Source organism: Hyperolius riggenbachi, chromosome 3, assembly GCF_040937935.1.
Source record: "Hyperolius riggenbachi isolate aHypRig1 chromosome 3, aHypRig1.pri, whole genome shotgun sequence".
Taxonomy (NCBI): Eukaryota; Metazoa; Chordata; class Amphibia; order Anura; family Hyperoliidae; genus Hyperolius; species Hyperolius riggenbachi.
The window spans coordinates 443171223-443189087 of NC_090648.1; the positions used below are offsets into that span (position 1 = coordinate 443171223).

Consider the following 17865-nt stretch of genomic DNA (forward strand, 5'->3'; position numbering starts at 1 on the left):
ATTTAATGTGCATGTACAGAGTATGAAAATATTTACACTTCTAACCCCCACCCACCACTTCCCTGTCTGCAAAAGATATAAATAGTGCACATTGGCCAAATAGAAAAAAACAAATGCAGCTAAAATACATCTCATACTGCCAAAACTGAAGCCATACAGCCTGTGCAGCGTGTTATAAAAAATGTTTGGTACTGTTGCTGAGATACTGTGCGCATAATTTACTAATCCTATATGGCCAACATGTAGATCGCTCTCAGAGATCTATCTGTTCAAGTCCCTCCACACACACACTGCACACAGATTTTCAATAGATTTCAGCATTAAATCTTGGAAAACTGTTGAATTAACCGACATTCCCTTGATTTCTCTGTCCAAATTATTGTCCTACATCGTCAAACCAACACACTGACTTACCTGTCTCCTACTCTCACAATAAGCTTTTCTTTTCTCTTGCCTAACACTAACCCCCCCCCCCCCCCTTAGTGTCTAACACTAACCCCCCTCTTACTGCCTAACACTAACCCCCTCTTCTTAGTGCCTAACATTAACCTCCTCTTAGTGCCTAACACTAACCCCCTTCTTACTGCCTAACACTAACCCCCCTCATCTTAGTGCCTAACACTAACCCCCCTCTTAGTGCCTAACACTAAGCCCTTCTTATTGCCTAACACTAACCCCCCTCTCAGTGCCTAACACTAACCCCCCTCTTTGTAGTGCCTAACACTAACCCCCCTCTTATTGCCTAACACTAACCGTCCCTCTTATTGCCTAACACTAACTGTCCCTCTTATTGCCTAACACTAACTGTCCCTCTTGCTGACTAACACTAACTGCCCCTCTTACTGCCTAAGGGCCTGTTTTCACTACACGCAGATTGGATGCAGAATGGATGCAGAAAAACTGACTCCAATGAATGCCTATGGGCCTGTTTCCACTAAACGCAATTTTTCTGATGCAGATTTTCCCATAGGTATTCATTGGAGTCTATAAGGGCCTGTTTCCACTACACGCAGATTTGATGCAGATTGGATGCAGAATGTATGCAGAAAAACTGACTCCAATGAATGCCTATTGGAAAATCTGCTTCAGAATAATCTCTTTTAGTGGAAACAGGCCCAAAGGAATTCATTTTCGTACACGAAAATTCGCATTAGTTAAATATAACATAATCTGCCTAGTAACAGCTTAGTCATGGCTGCTTACAACTTCCTGTAACCATGGATCTAATGCGAATTTTCGTGCAAATAATTCTAAAAAATTCTATATGGCCTATTCAAAGCACTGTATGCGAATCGTACGCGATGTCCGAGAAAATAATGCAGGACCTCAGATTTTTTCCCGTGTATGAACCCGTTCGAAAATTCGCATTGAATGAAAACAGCCCCATTCACTACCATTAGTTGCAAAATCAATGCAAATTTTCTGAGAGAAAAATCTGACACAAAAAGCATAAGTGGAAACCTAGCCTAACACTAACAGTCCCTCTTATTGCCTAACACTAACCGTCCCTCTTATTGCCTAACACTAACCGTCCCTCTTATTGCTAACATTAACCCCCCTCTTATTGCCTAACACTAACCCCCCTCTTATTGCCTAACACTAACCCCCCTCTTAATGCCTAACGCTAACTGTCCCTCTTACTTCCTGACACTAACCATCCCTCTTATTGCCTAACACTAACCGTCCCTCTTATTGCCTAACACTCACCATACCGTCCCTCTTAGGGATTAACACTAAATTTCCCTTTTAAGCCTCAATTCATAAAGCATTACCACATGCGGTAATGCTGAAAACAGCAGACTTTCCCGAGCACTTAGCAATGTGTCAATTCATAAAGGCTGTTACCGCATGAAAAGCTACAATTACCGACCAAGGAGATAAATTACCGACTTGGCTGTAGTTACCGACAACACATGTCAGTAAATTGTCAGCAAATGTCAATTCATAAAGCCTTCAACAAGCGGTAAGCCTGATGATAGTTACCGACACCTCTGGTGAGGTCTTAACAAGTTACCGACACCTCTGGCAAGGTGTTAACAATGCTAAGTGCAGGGAGCCAAAGTCTGTGTGAGTCATCTGTGCAGAGAGCCGTCTGTGTGAGTCATCTGTGCAGTGAGCCATCTGTGTGAGTCATCTGTGCAGGGCAAAAGAGAAATATTGCCACACTGCTCTACTCAAACGCTCAATGGGCTGTGGTAATTTACCGACCTTCAAAGGCAGCTGGGAAAATATTTATGACTTAGCACACAGACCGGGAAAACACAGAGTGCGGTATTTTCCCTCCCAGATTTTTTTATCTCACTGCTTTTTATGAATCGAGGCCTTAGTGACTAACACTAACCATACTCTTACTGCCTAACACTAACTGTCCCTCTTGCTGTTTAACACTAACTGTCCCTCTTACTGCCTTAGGGCCCATTACCACTAGGAGCGGTGCGATGCGGCTACATAGCCACATCGCACCGTGGGTGTGCTGAAACACATGCACGCCAGTGGAAGAGTTTCCACTGCGTGCATGTTGTGCGGTGCGGTGTGGAGCAATCCGAAAATGTGCAGCATGCAGATTTTCGCACAGCCGCATCCGCCCGCAGCCGCGTCCCATCTCCTCAGTTCACTTCCGCATCGGGAGATACGGTAGTGATGCGGCCGGCGGCGGAAGTGATGCGATGCAACTACATAGCCGCATTCGCATCACGTACTAGTGGAAACGGGCCCTAACACTAACTGTCCCTCTTTCTGCCTAACACAAACCATTCCTCTTCCTGCCTAACACTAACTGTCCCTCTTACTGCCTAACACTAACCATCTCACTTAGTGCCTAACACTAACTCCCCTCTTAGTGACTAAACCACCTCCTAATGCCTAATACAAACTCACCCCTTCTAGAGCCTAACACTAACCTCCCCCTCCTAATGCCTTACACTAACCTAACCTCTTTTGCCTATGCACGTAGGCTGGTTCGATGTGGAGGCTGAAATGATGGTGCACCTACCGGGTATCCCTGCGTCACTTCCCTAGTTACAATGTAGCAATGCATTGTTTCCTAAGTAGCGTACTTTGTACGCTAATAGGATTTTGCTTAGCGGGGACATCTTGTGGCCAAATAGTAAACTTACACCTACACCTTTAGGGAATAAAAAAAAATAATATCTATGTCAAGATGCATATTATTATTAAATAATGGGCTAAAATTAGTGATGGATGTAAGACTGAAAAAGTGCACCTTTATTTCCAAATAACATATAGTCACCATACATTATACTAGAAGAATCCAGGAGGTCCGCACACTCAGTGAACCAAGTTTGTGCTTTTATTCAAGTATAACGACACATTTCCATTCCATTCACATTCCATTTCGGTGTATGGAATGGAAATGTGTCGTTATACTTGAATAAAACCACAAACTTGATTCACTGAGTGTGCGGACCTCCTGGATTCTTCTGTACTGTATATTGGTCCAGCACCTCCACGGTGGTGTGCGATTCATTACCGACTTGCGGAAATACATTATATTAGGGATATCATTTTAGCATTGCAATAACCGAGACAAATGGCCAAATAAAATGTGTGGATTTTAATTATGGTAGCATGAATTACTTTACAAGTATAATGGCTGAAAAATGAAAAATAATGAATTTTTTTCACATTTTCTTATTATTCCCCTTATAATGCATTTAGAATAAAATAATTCTTAGCATAATTTACCACCCAAAGAAAGCCTAATTGGTGACGGAAAAAACAAGGTATGGATCATTTTGTTGTGATAAGCACTAATAAAGTTATTGGGGAATGAATGGGAGGAGCGTGGAAATGTGAAAATTCCTCTCGTCCATAAGGTGAAAAATACCCGCGGGCTGAAATGGTTTATTGACCCATTTCAGTCAATTGGGCATCTTTTGCTGCATGGATTTCTAGCAAATTCAATCAAATGATCGACTTGGCTGGATATTCGGTAAGTATGTGGCCACCTTTTCAGTGTGCAGACAGCGCATGCAAAGATTACACAAATTGCGTAACAAGCAGACGCAAACAGGGAGTTTCCAGAGGTCACAATCTGCCTACCAGAACAGAAACACAAAAATCAGCATTGCAAGGAGCCCTGCATAGTGCACTATGTTGAGATTGAGGAAAATGTAAATGTAATATACTCTTACAGCCTGGGCTGCAAAGGCGGCAAACATGGTAATGCACTTGTCCGTCTTCACTCTGGGCTTAGGGGATCATTCCTAGGATATCAGTGATAGCTCTGCAGAAAGCAAAAAGGTGACCAAACAGATTCTAATGAATGAGTTTCTGATCACAGGGTCAGGAGCCAATGAAATCTGCTCTTGACCATTTCACAGAGCTCTGTAGTCATAGCGACAGCAGAGCGAATAAGCTTCAGTGACGGGAGAGTGGAGCGATCGTCGGTAGCGGCGGGTCTGTGCGGAGTGATGCCGGTAGGCCCCATATTTTTGTACTAGTGCTCTCTGGTACTTAAAGAGAAACTCCGACCAAGAATTGAACTTTATCCCAATCAGTAGCTGATACCCCCCTTTACATGCAAAATCTATTCCTTTTCACAAACAGACCATCAGGGGGCGCTGTATGACTGATATTGTGGTGAAACCCCTCCCACAAGAAACTCTGAGTACCGTGGTATCCTGGCAGTTTCCTGTCTGTCAACCTTGTTGCATTGTGGGAAATCGCTGTTTACAACTGCCAAAAAAGGATGCAGCAGCTACATCGCCTGCCAACAGTAAAAATGTCACCATGTAATAAACGTCAGAATGTAAATCAGGGCAAACACTGACTAAATCATTTATACATAATTATTGTAAAAATGAAGCACTTTTTTTATTACATTATTTTCACTGGAGTTCCTCTTTAAGGGGCCAGAGACCGCTGGTACTGAAGTGGTTAAGGTAAGCCAACCTTTACATTTTTAACTGTTTTTATAATGTCGTATCACTTTTTGCGGTGCCTCCTCCTATCCCTTCATATTATGCAAACAGAGTAACTTGTTTTATACATACAATGTATACGTTGCAGGCACAACAGGCATTACAGGCTCAACCGGCCAGCTGATAATGCATGTTATCCCTGCAATGTAAAACATTATACCTGCAATGCACATGATCTATGTGTAACGTGATTCAGGCTATTTGGATAATGTTCATAACAAACTTCAAATCAGTCTCTGTATATCTTCACTGCAGTGTCAGTTCTATTCAGGTATGCCTGGGATGATTAGGGGAAAGGAAAACAAGCACCTCTTCATAAAGAGATTGTGTAAACACAATCAGGTGAGATATCAGTAAAGTTAGAATGACACTCCTTGGACCTGCTCCATTCAGAGGCTATGTATGTGGCACACGAGACAGCACAGGACAGTATATCAGTAAAGTGGTTTGTGAGCACTGCATACAACTAATTAAAATAAGTTTTTTTGCTAGTCTCAAGCAACTAGCACAAATCCCCGGCAGTACTTGTAGTGGGGAAGGCCAACTTCTTAGGCTGTCTGTGGGCTCTGCTGTGCTTAAAGGGGAACTGAAGAGAGAGGTATATGGAGGCTGTCATGTTTATTTCCTTTTTGCCTGTCAGCCCTGCTGATCCTCTGCCTCTAATACTATTAGCCAGAGCCCCTGAACAAGCATGCAGCAGATCAGGTGTTTCAGTGGTTCAGACTTTAAAGTCAGATCTGACAAGACTAGCTGCATGCTTTTTTCTGGCTTTATTCAGATACTACTGCAGAGAAATAGACCAGCAGGGCTGCCAGGCAACTGGTATTGATTAAAAGGTATTGATTAAAAGGAAATACATATGGCAGCCTCTGTATACCTCTTACTTCAGTTCCCTTTTAAAGACAGAGCAGGACCATCCACACAGCAACCTAGGCTGCTGCCTAGGCCTTAGTGGGTGTCAAGGTGCCTTGCTGCCATCTCCTTTAAACCTCTTCCCACTTCAACTTATCTGAAAGTCTGTCATGGGGAACCAACGTGTATCCTTGTCTAGTGTCCCATTTTTTCTTAATCCTTCTCTGTTTAAAGGATACCCGAGGTGACGTGTGACATGATGAGATGGACATGTGTATGTACCGCGCCTAGCACACAAATAACTATGCTGCGTTCCTCTTTTTCTTTCTCTGCCTGAAAGAGTTAAACATCAGGTATGTAAGTTGCAGTTATTGTCTGAGTCAGGACTGGGCCAGACAACAGTGTGACCCTCACTGATAAGAAATTACAACTATAAAACACTTTCCTAGCAGAAAATGGCTTCTGAGAGCAGTAAAGAGATAAAAAGAGTGAAACTGTTCATATATTTTCGCTCTGGCATACATTAATGAATGTGTAATTTAGCAAAAACAATGAAGCAGTAAAAACTTAAAAAGTAGATTTAAATATAAAATAAAACTGTGGGATATCTTTAAAAAGTCATTTTTAGGAGAAGGAGGATAGCTACAATTGTTTATTGCATTTGTTTATTTTCACCTCGGGTGTCCTTTAAAGACTGAGTTTGACGGCTCTCCCAAGGTTAATATACTTTCAATTGCTGTATTTTAACATTTAATACAGATTTCAAGTTAGGGCCCGTTCACACTGCACGCGTTTCCATATGCGTTTTGGAAACGCGTGCGGGGGGGCCGACACGCAGGACATCAGACATTGCATAGAGTGCAATGTCTGATGTTCACACAGCATGCGTTCCGGACCTGTGCGGTCTGGGAACGCATGCTGCACGCAGATTTTACAAAAACGCGCGGCTGTCCCATTCACTTTCAGTGATGGGATCAGCCACGCAATGCATACGAACGCGGATGGCGTGCGTTCGTACGCGTTGCGGTCCGCATGCGTTGCGGTCTGCACTTTGTAGTCTGAACGGGCCCTTACATTTATAGAATGTTGTATTCGCGTTGGCCTATTTTTAACATTGAATCTCAAACAACTAGTAAGCAACTGATCCGGCATCAGCCGATCCCCGCCAATGCCAGATAACTGAGAATCACCTGTTCTTAGCATTACTCAATAAGGCAGAGACCAACACTGAAATACAGTAAGTTGTAGCCAGCTAACAACCAATCAGAATTGATCTTGCTTTGATCTGAATATAGTATATTAATATATTATGTACAGTATGATTTGCACATCGTTTACACTCTTGTCTTGAGCAGTATAAGTCAAAGACAAAACATAACACTGTCTTTTAGTAGTGTTGGGCGAACATCTAGATGTTCGGGTTCGGGCCGAACAGGCCGAACATGGCCGCGATGTTCGGGTGTTCGACCCGAACTCCGAACATAATGGAAGTCAATGGGGACCCGAACTTTTGTGGTTTGTAAAGCCTCCTTACATGCTACATACCCCAAATTTACAGGGTATGTGCACCTTGGGAGTGGGTACAAGAGGAAAAAAAATTTAGCAAAAAGAGCTTATAGTTTTTGAGAAAATCGATTTTAAAGTTTCAAAGGGAAAACTGTCTTTTAAATGCGGGAAATGTCTGTTTTCTTTGCACAGGTAACATGCTTTTTGTCGGCATGCAGTCATAAATGTAATACATATAAGAGGTTCCAGGAAAAGGGACCGGTAATGCTAACCCAGCAGCAGCACACGTGATGGAACAGGAGGAGGGTGGCGCAGGAGGAGAAGGCCACGCTTTGAGACACAACAACCCAGGCCTTGCATGAGGACAAGAAGCGTGCGGATAGCATGCTTTGTACCACCATGCAGTCATAAATGTAATAAAGATAAGTGGTTCAATAAACAGGGACCACGCGGCAACGCTAACCCAGCAGCAGCACACGTGATGGAACAGGAGGAGGCGCAGGAGGAGAAGGCCACGCTTTGTGAGACACAACAACCCAGGCCTTGCATGAGGACAAAAAGCGTGCGGATAGCATGCTTTGTACCGCCATGTAGTCATAAATGTAATAAAGATAAGAGGTTCAATAAACAGGGACCACGCGGCAACGCTAACCCAGCAGCAGCAGCAGCAGCAGCACACGTGATGGAACAGGAGGAGGCGCAGGAGGAGAAGGCCACGCATTGTGAGACACAACAACACAGGCCTTGCATGAGGACAAAAAGCGTGCGGATAGCATGCTTTGTACCGCCATGTAGTCATAAATGTAATAAAGATAAGAGGTTCAATAAACAGGGACCACGCGGCAACGCTAACCCAGCAGCAGCAGCAGCAGCAGCACACGTGATGGAACAGGAGGAGGCGCAGGAGGAGAAGGCCACGCTTTGTGAGACACAACAACCCAGGCCTTGCATGAGGACAAAAAGCGTGCGGATAGCATGCTTTGTACCGCCATGTAGTCATAAATGTAATAAAGATAAGAGGTTCCATAAACAGGGACCGGCAACGGTAACCCAGCAGCAGCAGCAGCAGCAGCAGCACACGTGATGGAACAGGAGGAGGCGCAGGAGGAGAAGGCCACGCTTTGTGAGACACAACAACCCAGGCCTTGCATGAGGACAAAAAGCGTGCGGATAGCATGCTTTGTACCGCCATGTAGTCATAAATGTAATAAAGATAAGAGGTTCCATAAACAGGGACCGGCAACGGTAACCCAGCAGCAGCAGCAGCAGCAGCAGCACACGTGATGGAACAGGAGGAGGCGCAGGAGGAGAAGGCCACGCTTTGTGAGACACAACAACCCAGGCCTTGCATGAGGACAAAAAGCGTGCGGATAGCATGCTTTGTACCGCCATGTAGTCATAAATGTAATAAAGATAAGAGGTTCCATAAACAGGGACCGGCAACGGTAACCCAGCAGCAGCAGCAGCAGCACACGTGATGGAACAGGAGGAGGCGCAGGAGGAGAAGGCCACGCTTTGTGAGACACAACAACCCAGGCCTTGCATGAGGACAAAAAGCGTGCGGATATAGCAGCAATGCTTTTTGCCGCCATGCAGTCATAAATGTAATACAGATGAGAGGTTCAATAAACAGGGACCGGAAACGCTAAACCATCCCAGATGTTCATCGGTCATGTTACTTGGTTGGGGTCCAGGAGTGTTGCGTAGTCGTTTCCAATCCAGGATTGATTCATTTTAATTTGAGTCAGACGGTCTGCATTTTCTGTGGAGAGGCGGATACGCCGATCTGTGATGATGCCTCCGGCAGCACTGAAACAGCGTTCCGACATAACGCTGGCTGCCGGGCAAGCCAGCACCTCTATTGCGTACATTGCCAGTTCGTGCCAGGTGTCTAGCTTCATGCCCGGTTTCAGGTCCAGCGGTGCCAGCCACAAATCCGTCTGTTCCTTTATTCCCCTCCAAATTTCCTCCCCTGTGTGCTGCTTATCCCCAAGGCAGATCAGCTTCAGCAACGCTTGCTGACGCATGCCAACAGCTGTGCTGCACTGCTTCCACGATCCTACTGCTGCTGGTGCTGGGTTAGCATTTCCGGATGAGGTACAGCTTTGAGATGCGTTGGAGGAGAAGGAGTCAGAGAGGTAGGTGCTGCTGTTGTTATCCAGCTGTTTGCGGCGTGGGCAACACCCGCGCCGTAGCAGGTGAGGAATCGCTGCCAGGCTCCACAAGGTTCACCCAGTGCGCGGTAAGGGAGATGTATCGACCCTGGCCGAACGCACTCGTCCAGGTGTCAGTGGTGAGGTGAACCTTGCAGGCAACGGCATTCTTCAAGCTTCGGGTTATTTAGCTGACCACGTGCTCATGCAACTCAGGCACTGCAGAGCGCGCAAAGTGGTAGCGGCTGGGAACCACGTAACGTGGGATGGCCACTGACATCATGCCCTTGAAGCTGTTTGTCTCCACCACTCGATATGGCAGCATTTCGCAGGCCAGAAGCTTGGCTATGCTGGCTGGCTGTTACTGCCACGGCCCGGGGGTCATTTGCTGGCAATTTCCTCTTGTGCTCAAACATCTCAGAGACAGACAACTCAACCGTAGCGCTGCACACCGAAGGGCTGTTGGTTGTTGTGTTTGATGAACACTGGGAGACCTCAAGAGCACTAGTCCGGAAAGTGACAGTGTCAGCATCGTCTGATGTTTGTGAATGTTGTGAACCACGCAATGGCTGGGCTACTGCTGCTGCTGAGGCGGGTCTGGTGGTGAGTCTGGTGAACCCAAGGGAGGCAGTGTTGCTGGTGGTACCCTGTCCTGCCGCGTTTGCCCACAGAGTGGGATGTTTGGATAGAATGTGGCGGCTCATGCTGGTGGTGGAGAGGTTGTTAATACTTTTCCCCCTGCTCAGGCGGGTCTTGCACACCTTGCAAATCGCCATGGTAACATCCTCAGTGCAGTCTTCAAAGAAAGCCCAGACTTTAACTGGCTGAGGACTCGGACCTCGTGCGTGATGTGCTGGTGCTGCTTAACCCACTGCTGGACGCTTGAGAGGTCATCCAAGTAATTATCTGGTCCTGTTCTTTTGGATCTGTGAGGGTTGTTGTCCTGGACAACATGGGCAGTATTGAGTGGGTTTTCTTGGGTGCTCCCCTGTGGCCTGTACGTGAACCGTCAGGGGAAACACCTCTTCCCTTGCCCCTCCCTCTTTCACCGGATTTCTTCCTCATTTCACTTATCCTTAAAGTACACGCTGACTGGCAGCAGTACAGTGGCAGTACAGAAATGCTATACAGTGGTGGGTGAGCGGTGTACCACTATTGTCAGCAGTGACACAGAGCACAATGCTATACAGTGGCGGGTGAGCGGTGTACTACTGTTCCCAGCAGACACAGAGTGGAAGTAAACACAATGCTATATAGTGTGGCTGAGCCGTGTACACAGAGTGGCATTAAACACAATGCTATATAGTCTGCTATATAGTCACCCCGAACAGGGTGATGTTCTGCAGAACCCAAACAGTGGCAAACACTGTTCGCCCAACACTACTGGGAGGGAACGCAGATTTTAGTACCTAAACACACGATACAACATGTTTTCCGGGGTCGGACTCTGAGGCACATACAGATGGTCCCGATCATCATCCTCATCATACAACTCTTCTCCTGAGTCTGACCCACCCACCACCTCTGCCACCCCAACATCCCCAGACACAGACCCCTCATCGTCCTCAACATTAACTTGGGATGCTGGCCTGAGCCAGACCTCCTCCTCCACATCAGGCCCCATCATCTCCTCAATGGCAGCCCTCATTAATCGCTCTGGCGACGGACTGATGGACACAACGTTCTCCTCCGGGGAGGGCTGCTGCTGACCACTGGCTGCTGGGGTGGATGTTATAGCTTGCGTGGGGCGTTGGCTGTTGCTGTTGTTGGGAGTGCTGCTCACAGCGGAGGTCTCTGGGGAACTCATGTTGAGCTCATATAGTGGTTGACGGTGAGTGGAGTATTACTGATCCCAGCAATATACACACTGACTGGCAGAGTACGCAATGCTATATAGTGTGGCTGAGCGGTGTACACAGAGTGGCAGTAAACACAATGCTATATAGTCTGGCTGAGCGAGCGGTGTACTACTGTTCCCAGCAGAATCAGAGTGGCAGTAAACAATGGTATATAGTCTGGCTGAGCGGTGTACACAGAGTGTCAGTAAACAATGGTATATAGTCTGGCTGAGCGAGCGGTGTACTACTGTTCCCAGCAGAATCAGAGTGGCAGTAAACAATGGTATATAGTCTGGCTGAGCGAGCGGTGTACTACTGTTCCCAGCAGAATCAGAGTGGCAGTAAACAATGGTATATAGTCTGGCTGAGCGGTGTACACAGAGTGTCAGTAAACAATGGTATATAGTCTGGCTGAGCGAGCGGTGTACTACTGTTCCCAGCAGAATCAGAGTGGCAGTAAACAATGGTATATAGTCTGGCTGAGCGGTGTACACAGAGTGTCAGTAAACAATGGTATATAGTCTGGCTGAGCGGTGTACACACAATGCTATATAGTCTGCTATATAGTGTCAGTAAACAATGGTATATAGTCTGGCTGAGCGAGCGGTGTACTACTGTTCCCAGCAGAATCAGAGTGGCAGTAAACAATGGTATATAGTCTGGCTGAGCGGTGTACACAGAGTTTCAGTAAACAATGGTATATAGTCTGGCTGAGCGGTGTACACAGAGTGTCAGTAAACAATGGTAAATAGTCTGGCTGAGCGGTGTACACAGAGTGGCAGTAAACACAATGCTATATAGTCTGGCTGAGCGAGCGGTGTACTACTGTTCCCAGCAGAATCAGAGTGGCAGTAAACAATGGTATATAGTCTGGCTGAGCGGTGTACACAGAGTGTCAGTAAACAATGGTATATAGTCTGGCTGAGCGGTGTACACAGAGTGTCAGTAAACAATGGTATATAGTCTGGCTGAGCGGTGTACACAGAGTGGCAGTAAACACAATGCTATATACTCTGGCTGAGCGAGCGGTGTACTACTGTTCCCAGCAGACACAGAACAGTAAACAGAATGCTATATAGTGTGGCTGAGCGAGCGGTGTACCACTATTCCCAGCAGACACAGAACAGTAAACAGAATGCTATATAGTGTGGCTGAGCGAGCGGTGTACCACTATTCCCAGCAGACACAGAACAGTAAACAGAATGCTATATAGTGTGGCTGAGCGAGCGGTGTACCACTATTCCAAACAGACACAGAACAGTGAACAGAATGCTATATAGTGTGGCTGAGCGAGCGGTGTACCACTATTCCCAGCAGACACAGAGTGGCAGTAAACAGAATGCTATATAGTGTGGCTGAGCGAGGTACACAGAGTGGCAGTAAACAGAATGCTATATAGTGTGGCTGAGCAAGCGGTGTACTACTATTCCCAGCAGACACAGAGTGGCAGTAAACAGAATGCTATATAGTGTGGCTGAGCGAGGTACACAGAGTGGCAGTAAACAGAATGCTATATAGTGTGGCTGAGCAAGCGGTGTACTACTGTTCCCAGCAGTGACACAATGACAGGGGGGACCCTGGCTAGCGTGGCTGGAGCGCGAACTACCCTGCCTGCCTACCCAAAGCTAAACCCACAGACAAATGGCGGAGATATGACGTGGTTCGGGTATTTATTTACCCGAACCACGTGACCGTTCGGCCAATCAGAGCGCGTTCGGGTCCGAACCACGTGACCCGTCGGCCAATCACAGCGCTAGCCGAACGTTCGGGGAACGTTCGGCCATGCGCTCTTAGTTCGGCCATGTGGCCGAACGGTTTGGCCGAGCACCGTCAGGTGTTCGGCCGAACTCGAACATCACCCGAACAGGGTGATGTTCTGCAGAACCCGAACAGTGGCGAACACTGTTCGCCCAACACTATCTTTTAGCCAGGCATACCGTAACTTTTCTAGTATAGTATATCAAAAGCTGAGCAAGGAGAATTAAGGGCTAATGAGGTACAAAACAGGTGCAGCTATGGAGAAGTTGCACAGAGTGACCAATCAGTATCCCTGCTCGTCTTGTAGATTGAGCATTCTACTACAAATAGTTTCTCAGCCAGTCTGTTCACAGATAGGCGTATCCAATTAAAGTTATTGAAGCAGAGCTACAATCTGACATAACATACAGTTAAAGACCTTATTGACTACATAGTTATCCTCTGACCTGCCTTTGACCCAAAGTAATGTCATGCGTGTAAAAATCATAATTTTCCCTCTGGTCACCGCAGCTAGAGTGGAAGCTGACATCTTGAGTAATAATGTAATATCCAGCTCAATATATGTAGCACGCTATTATTTTCCTGAAGGCACGGGTTCCTAACAGTCAGCACACAGAAAAGCTCTCTGCCATAAGTCATCTTTATCTCCTGCAGTCAAAGATTAAAAAAAAATAATCTCATCATTGCTAAAGCTATGTACACACTAGTGAGCGTACAGATGTCACCCAAACCCACTGACAACATCTCCCCACCGCTCCTCCCCTCTCCACAAAACAAGCTGCCAAACAGCAGGTCTATACAAAGATTTTTTTCCCAGAATGTACCCAGAATGATCTTTCTGGGCAGTGATTGCTGAACGTTTGTACTTAGCCTAAGTGTGGCACACTAATATGGTTCCCAGGACAGACTGAAAATAAACCTCTAAACCAGGCTCTCTCAACTAGGGTTCCCTGGAACCCCAGGGTTCCTTGATTGCTCTGCAGGTGTTCCTTGGCATTTTCCCCATTGTGTGGGAAGTATAATAGCACACATTATAATAGGGGGTACTGTAAAAAGACGCGCTAAATTGGGGGTCAGAATAATAATGAGCACATTAATAAAAAGCACTAGGATAAGGAGACAGTATAATAAGATATCTTAGGGGGTTCTGTAGGTTGAGAAAGGCTGCTGTAAACCATTACAGCCTCTCAAAAAAAGAAAATAAAAAAGTTTGTTTTGAGATCTGATAATACTCTGGCTACTCTGACAGAGCAGAGGAGAAAATCTGACTGCAGTTTCCCTTTAAAGTAAGAAATGAAATTCAACTTTTGCTAAAATGTTTACTATGGACTTGTATCAGTGCTACACAAATTGTTTTGCAATGTAATCCATTTCTAACGCTGACCTATAAACATAAACTGGATACTTCGGCTTGAAGAAGGGCTGAGTCTTGAAACAGCGGGCTGTCGCCGTAGAGCCACATGCTTTTAATCTTTCAATAAAAGAGCTTATTTTTGGAAGTGCCAGCCTCCATCTACCTTCTTGTTTGCTATAAACATAAACTAGCAGTAGGAGAACAGAGGCGCCAGCAGGATAAAAGCGGATAAAAACTTTAAAATTTGCTAGGAGGAAGTGGTGGACTTACCTCCATAAAGCAGACACGAAAGACTGTCTGAATAGTAGCAATCACATTTATTAAATATTGCCCCAAAAAAGTGCAACGCGTTTCGCAGGCCCAGCCTGCTTCATCAGGCAATAAACGTGGGGACAAAACAGAATTTCGGCAATAGCAGGTGTAGCGTTTATGAGTATAATTTTCTCACGATAACCTTTACTTCATTTATGCTTAACATACTACACTATATTGGGCTCTCGGTTTCTCTACACTTTGTAAACATAAACTGTACTTTTAGCTAGCTTGGAAATTGTAGTCTGTGTTTTGGCACAGACAGCCCCGGTAACCCCTCTTCCTGCATGAGAAATCAGCTGCACAAAGCAGGAGGTCTTGTTAGTTATTTTCTGCACCTGCATACTTGAATGACTGGCATGGGTTCTTGCCAAGACAGACTGTGTTGGGATAATGATGGAGGAGTTACGGAGGAGCTTGGTGCTTGTGTGCTGTGAATCAGGACACACTGTTTGATAAAATATGTAACATTATTCCTAGCAATGTGCAGAGCTTATTGAAATTTCACTAGACTGCAAGATGTATATCAATGAGGGCATTTATCTTCACGGTGACACTGGTGCAGGACTAAGGACTAAATAGGCACTTGGGGAGCTATGCTTATTCTACTATATTGAAGTCTGTCAGTGGCAGGCAGCATATAGGACTGTGTTGGCTCCAGTGGATATTTTGGAGAACACAGTACCCTACCTTGGTGGTGGTTATGTAGGAGGGTGGTACGGGGGCAAACAAAGACACAAAGATTGCTGTGGTTGTACACAGCTAATTCAACTTTTGTTTAGGTTTTGGTATTATAACAACACTAATGTGAAGTTTTTGGCTGCCTTTCTTGCCTTGCAGTGATGTGGTTCTGAGTTTGATCCCTACTCTGTGAAGTTTATACGCTCTCCTTGTTTTTGAATGAGTTTCTTCTCACACAACATACTGGTAGATTATTATTATCATTATGTATTTATACAGCACTAACTTCTTCTGCAGCACTTTACAGAGTACAAGTTACTGACTGTACCTTGGAAAAGCTTATAATGGGAGACCAGGGTTCGAATCCTGGGTAGGGTCAGTATCTACTCAGTAAGGAGTCCTTGGGCAAGACTCCCTAAAACTGCAGGGTGGTCTCTTGAGCGCATCCTCAGTGGCTGCAGCTCTCGAGCGCTTTGAGTCCGACGGAAGACAAGCACTATACAAATGTTAGGATTATTATTTTCTAGTCCCTACTATAGTCTAAGGATAATTTTTTGAAGTAACTATATAATTTATCAGTCTGATTTTGGGAGGAAAACCACACAAACACAGGAAGAACATACAAAATCCTTGCATATAGCGTTCTGGTCGAGAATCTATCTGGAGACTGCACGCTGCAAGGCAAGAGTGCGATCCATTACGCCTCTGCGCTACCCATGCTGTACACTAACTGGGTTTCCCCAAATCAGCTCTAGACTAAGGCAAGCACGTTAGACGCTAACCCCTTCTGAAGAACAAGGATTGATGTGAAACATCATTCAACATATTCTGTAAAGGGCTGTGTCATTTCAGTGCTATATATACTACAAGTCAAAATAAATAATTAAAAATGTCCGTAACATGATCTCCCTATCACTGCACTAATCCTGGATTAGAAAAAGCTATATGTGAGTTCAATAAACAACATGGGCTGAAATTACCACTGCTGGTACCTTGTTGCATCTTCCTTGTTAAGAAACACATCAGCACAGGAAAATTTGTTAGAAAGCGGAATGGATGTTATAGGTGGACAGGTTTCCTTGGTATACAGTGCCATCTGGTGGCCACCACTATCAACTGCACTCACTCTAAGATCACGCTCGCCTTTGTGTTTGATATTCGGCATGAAATTAACAGACACCAAGCGGATCGCAGAGAAATAAGATAATGTAAGAAATCAAGGTCTTATTCCAGGAGCTACAAGCTCCAGTCCTTGCATGGTGATGATAGCCTGGCTCTGGCAGACAAGGCAATGCACACTGTGTGATGAGAATAGCATTGCTCACTAGGTAAGCTTCATGCTCTCCCAACAGATATTAATTCCAGTTGGATTCCTTGTTGTCACAACTGTCACCGGTATGGTTTAGAGATCTATTCTAGTGCTAATAGGAGCCCCAGGGAGTAGAGTGACTCTTTCCTGACTGAGCCACAGGTTGTGTGTCACTAGACACCTATGTGACGGATGAGAAGAGACAGCCTTCTATTGCTGCTCACTCCAACAGGCAGAGGTGTATATGGTATGCATAGGTGATGTGACATAACTATGCATAGCTGCCTGGAATCGTGTTTAATATTTTACCTCATATCTATCTATAGCCTGAAAAGTATAATCACTCTGAAAGCCACAGTGGGTGTCTGCCTCCCATTTTGCAATTGGTTGACTCTGTATAGTCTATCAATATTTATCTATAGACAGGCACCTATGCAGAGCATACGCCTGTCTATAGCCACCTATGAGGAGCTAGACGGGTCCCCAGTAGCAGCAGCAAGGCTAGCACTGTAACCTTGAAGCACAATAGCAACACAGGCGAGCTTAGCATCCACTAAATGCACATTGTAAAGGCATTGATCCGACCGCTGCTGTTGAATCGGTGGAGTGTCTATATATACATATACAGTATATAGAAGAAAGGCATATGTACGCTGCATAGCAATGCTGCTGCTGTGCTGTCTGTCCCCCCAGCGTGCTGAGGCTTCCAGGAGCAGCAGATAATACTCTATTGTTGGGGCTGGGAGTAAGGGGGGGGGGGGGGTTGGAGAGCTGGATTTATAGGCTCACTGATCAGTGATTCACAGCTCTCAGACACTGATTTCATGTGTCACACGTAAAGGCAAATGACAACACAGCCATCGAATAAAAAAAAATAAAAAAAAGATCCATTCGGTCCATCCTGAAGGACGCCCTTGGAGTTAAGAACAGAATAATTGTGAGGCATAAATTACATACACAGGATGGAGCTGTGCTGGGGACTCAGAGAAACATGGTCCATAATGCTGAACGCCCTTGGATGCTTATAGTGAATACATGAGCAGGCAGGCTGGAGAGACTCAATGCAATGCTCTTCAGCTTTTACATAGCTGCATCTCCATCTCACTGCTGCTGCTAATCAACGAGGCTGGGGTACTGAAATATGCATGTATATATATGT

At 45.5% G+C, this 17865-nt stretch overlaps 1 protein-coding gene across 4 annotated transcripts in view; it reads right to left on the reverse strand.

The window, feature by feature from the left end:
* Positions 1-17865, reverse strand: part of LOC137564214 (protocadherin-10-like) — a 194126-nt gene that overhangs the window by 172830 nt on the left and 3431 nt on the right. The gene's annotated exons all lie outside the window — the stretch shown is intronic.